The sequence below is a fragment of the Dipteris shenzhenensis genome, chromosome 29 (genome assembly GCF_047967505.1).
Source record: "Dipteris shenzhenensis isolate YYH24624 ecotype China chromosome 29, Dip_SZ_1.0, whole genome shotgun sequence".
Lineage (NCBI taxonomy): Eukaryota > Viridiplantae > Streptophyta > Polypodiopsida > Gleicheniales > Dipteridaceae > Dipteris > Dipteris shenzhenensis.
In genome coordinates, this window is record NC_141624.1 from 14,228,868 (window position 1) to 14,233,454 (window position 4,587).

General features: G+C 45.7%; 1 pseudogene; it reads left to right on the forward strand.

Annotated features, from left to right (window-relative positions):
• Positions 1-669: 669 nt before the first annotated feature.
• On the forward strand, positions 670-3,016 carry LOC147882463 (uncharacterized; annotated as a pseudogene).
• The last annotated feature ends 1,571 nt before the right edge of the window (positions 3,017-4,587 follow it).

Consider the following 4,587-nt stretch of genomic DNA (forward strand, 5'->3'; position numbering starts at 1 on the left):
GTCGTTGCGCTTGTTTACTTCATATACATAGCATCCACATGCGAATATGAGCATTTTTGTTCCCGGTGGCACATTAGGAAACTGGGCTAGAAGGTTATGTATTTTCTGGACATGGGTTGATATAGGCACAACTTTGGCTAATTGAGAGCACACAAGAGACTCAAATGTTCCCCAAATTTGCCATGGAATGGACACATTACCACTTACCACCACTATAGTATGATTTTGAAAATCTAGGATAGCATGATTTTCTCAAGCCAATCACAACCTAAGGTTAAGGCAAACAATTGTTTAGGCAGTGAATAAACATCGTGATAAAAAGTTTGATTGAGCAAGGAAAAGGAAACATGTGCTAAGGAACTAGAAGAGTATAGGTTTGTTTGTCATCAAACACCGAATTCATGTTTGTTGTGTGTGTATATGAAGTTATGTGATGTTTGTTGTGTGTGTATATGAAGTTATGTGATGCACGTATGTTATGTTAGGTTATAGCTATGCTATGTTTTGTTAGCCGAGAGGCAGTGCTTAAGGATTGAGTTGGGGAGAAGTTTTGTGATTATTCATAGTTTTTTTGAGAAATTTTGAAATTTATACCCTCTCTTTTTGGGTCCCCTTCAAGGGAAGTTGGTCCCTCTTCATTTTTCCTTCTTCTTCATCTTCACTTGATGCTGCTGCTACTGATCATCGTCATCCTCTTCTTCTTCTCCGTCTTCTTTTGCCATCAACCAGCAATCTCTATCCCATCTCCATCTCCATCTCCATCTCCATCTCCATTGCTTCCATCCTCTCCTCACCCTCCTCTAGTTCTTCACTTCTTAGTTCCCCCGATCGCTCCGTTTTCCTCTTCCCCCTCCGTGATCACGCGAGATCCACGACACTCTCCCTGAGATCCATGCATCCTCCCTTTAGATCCCATCTCTCCATCCCCCTGCGCATTTTTTAGACCCCTCTTTTCTATGCTTTTCAACACCTCATGCTTTAGCCCAGCGCAATGATTTCGCTCAGATCCCATCTGGCCATGGCTAGGCCCTTGGCTCTTGTGATACATTTTTGAGCATGGATTCTTCCAACGAAGAAGACAAAGAAGAGTTTTTGATAGCCTGGAAGTATCCCTTCGTCGTCCGATGCCGAAAGCGGGGGGAAGAGAAGCACAACCTCGATGAATCGCAAGCCAACAAGGACAATCTTTCCGATGGTCAGATGCCGTCTCATATTTCACTTCCCAGGTACGAGATTTGGAAGAGCAATCCGGGAAGCATTCATGAAAGAAAACAGCGTTTACTTTCACAGATGGGCTTAAAACTGGAGAGCCAGGATCCTGAGAACACGGTTGTTCAATTGGACGTTGCTTCGTGGGTTGCAGAGTCATCGGCCACAACTTCCACTTTGCAGATGTTGTTTCCTGAATCAGAAGCTAATGCACATTTTATTCCACGAGACGTAAGGACCAGGCAGTCGAAGCCAGAGAAGGTAGGTGGACTATGGTACGTTCCAAATTGGATGCTACATTCCCCAGATTACAGAGTCGGGACAACACAGAGAGTTGCTCCAGCCGACAAGTTAAGTCCGGAACCACTTCTCTGTTGTTGTCTCATAGTGGTCATGACAGACTAGCAGATGGCAGCGGTTCTGTTTTGAGGACCGGTTCCAGTGGTCACGGCCATCCGTCTTCCAAACCTCCCCTTGGAGGAAAGAAGGCAAGCGGGACCGGCCCTTCTATTCCATCAAGTCGTTCCTTCCTTCACCGAGGGTTTAGCGGCCTGGAGGTCACAAGCTTACCAGACCAACTCAAGAACGGCCAAGTTTACAGACAGGAACACCAGCTTTCCATTGGATGCAAGAAGCTTAAACGGGGAATACGATAATGAGACACCTCAGACATTGTTAAAGAACGGGAGACATTCCAGAACAAGCATTGAAGATGCAGAAAACTCGGATGGAGATATCTTGTGCAGAATAACGGATCCAGACAGTGGCAAGGAATTTGTAGTGAATGAAGTTGGGAAGGACGGTTTGTGGAACTAACTCAAAGAGCTTGATACCTGTAGGGAGCTTACCATGGAAGAATTTGAGACCTCCTTAGGACTTTCTCCTATTGTACAGGAAGTCATGCGGAGGGCGAGAGCAGCAGACGACACTGGTGTCAGAGACACTCGGCTGGATACTGGGCTTGGAGCTCTGAAAAAAAAGAGGGGCTGGCTCAAAGTGATAAAAGGAGTTGCAAGAGGCTCCCAAGAGAAAGGGAACCATGGAAGTGGTAGTGACGAGAAGGACGAATCAACAGAGAAGTCTGGCAGGAAGTCTGGATCAACCACCACTGATGATAGTCAGGACATTCCTCAATAGACAGCAAAACAAGTTAAAGTGCATACCCATAGAAAGGCCACAGAGAACTGCATCTAAGGCACGAGGTACAAGCTCATCAAGGTGCCATTTGGACAATGAAATTTAGACTTAATGGTTCTTATCTTGCAACTGCTACTGAGCAGGATAGAATTGTAAGGGGGTGGGATTTTTTTGAGCAAAATGAAAGAACCAGACGTTCTCCTGACACATCTGGAGAGTTGAATGCTGGTGTTGAAAAGGCACTTGTGGATAGTTCCCCCGATAGGCAGCAGGACATGAAGAAAATTGGCAAGAGTCTCTCAGGGAGGAAGGCCCCAAGCAGCATCTCCCAGCTTCCCAAACTATTTCTTCTTTCATAGATATCCAAGTGTGAATTCAAGGGTCACACAGAGGACATATCATGGTCGCCTTCTCAGGTGTCATCTCACGTTCTGATTCTTAAGCAAGTGTCATTTATATCTGAATTCCAGTGTGTTTGTTGATACAGATTTGTATATGTTATTCAGCTTGAACTTGTAGCATTGCACATGGTTTTGTGTTCTGTAGGTATCACTGTTTGTGCCTGGCCTTGCTGGATGTCACTGGGATGTTTCCCTTTGAAGATTCTTCTCTCTTTAACATGTATATTTAGACAAGAGTCTCGAACGAGAGGAAATACTCAGATATGTTGTTGATGGCAGCTCAACTATCCAAATGCTTTTAATACCAAATCCTCTGTTTGTGCCTGGCCTTGCTGGATGTCTTGGGGCGTTTCCCTTTGAAGAGTCTTAGCTCTTTAACATGTATGTTTAGACATGAGCCTTGAATGAGAGGAAATACTAAGATATTTTGTTGATGGGAGCTCAACTATCTAAATGCTTTTGTTGATGTGTATTTATTGTTGGGTTTAAACTGAAACATTGGTCAAGGCTGGGATTAAACCCAGCATATAGCCCTATATATGGACAGTGGATCTGGGGCAGCACAGCCCAGCAAAGGTGTGCTGGAGATGGGCCATTCATAGGCCAGGAAGGAGGGATTTGTCGCCTGTCAAAGGGCAGTTTGTGCATTGCACATACTGGTCAACAGACTAGTCTTGTATGTGGGGTCAGCAGATCCATGAACTAGATAGTCCACATCAGCGAGCAGTTAGCCCTATATATAGTTCTCATTGTGGGGGTAGAAGTAGAACTATCAGACCTGCATATCAGCCCTTCAGGAGTGCAACCATAGGCACTAGAGGAGGCAGATAGTGGCAGCAGCATGGTGCAACAAAGACACCAGCAAGTAGGAGCCCTTGTCACATGTGGAGAGCTCAATCAACCAGCACAGAGGTGCAGATAAGGTGCTGACAAAGCCATGGTAGGGTTCCTCCCTAAGCCAATCAAGATCTCGCTCGAGAGGCATGCAGCAGCAGGAGAGAGTAGGAGGTTTGATAACAGCTTGTGCTTCGGATCTAGCCAGGGATTACAAATTACTCATGCAGTTTAGAGATTCTGGCAGATATGTGATTTAGCATGGCAGTACTAAATTTGGTGGGTAATGAGGGTCTGAGTGGGTTGGGGATTTACATTCCACGCATTAAGATAGTTTAGGACAGGTTTTCTTGATGGTGTTACATCAAATAGTTGATGCATCTTTGATGGAGCTTAGAGCAACATCTGTGATCCTCTCAGGCTCAAATGGAGAAGATCAGATGGACGCTGTTTGGATGGAGCACATGGAGGTGTAATAGGACAAGCAGGACGTATGTTCAGTGCCACTTGATCAGTGAGCTATAATAGGATAAGCAGGACGTGTGGGTGTACAGCTCAACAACCAAGGACATCTTCAGTATGCTCGAGTGTCTTTCCAAGGGAGCAGCTGTAGGATATCTTGGCCATGAGGGTGTGGGTCCACTGGTGGTCATTGACTGGGGTTGTCATGACAAAAGGGTCCATGCCCTAGCCATGAGTCTGCAAAGGGGGAGCGCAACAGGGCTTGACATTCTTGGATGCTCCTTGGATTTATTTTGAAGATTGATGCAGATGCCACATGGGTATTGCACGCAGCCCACATTTATGTACTTGGAGTCCACACAGGATGGCCACATGGTTGTCTGCCTAAGGGCTACCTATGGTCTGTCATATGGGCAACAAGCATGACTACCATATGTGGCAGATGAATGCCCAGCCATGGAAGGCTGATGGCCTGGCTCATGGAGGTTTATGGGCTAGAGAAGGCCTATCTAGAAGACTTGGCCAAGGGCCAGATCTGATTGCC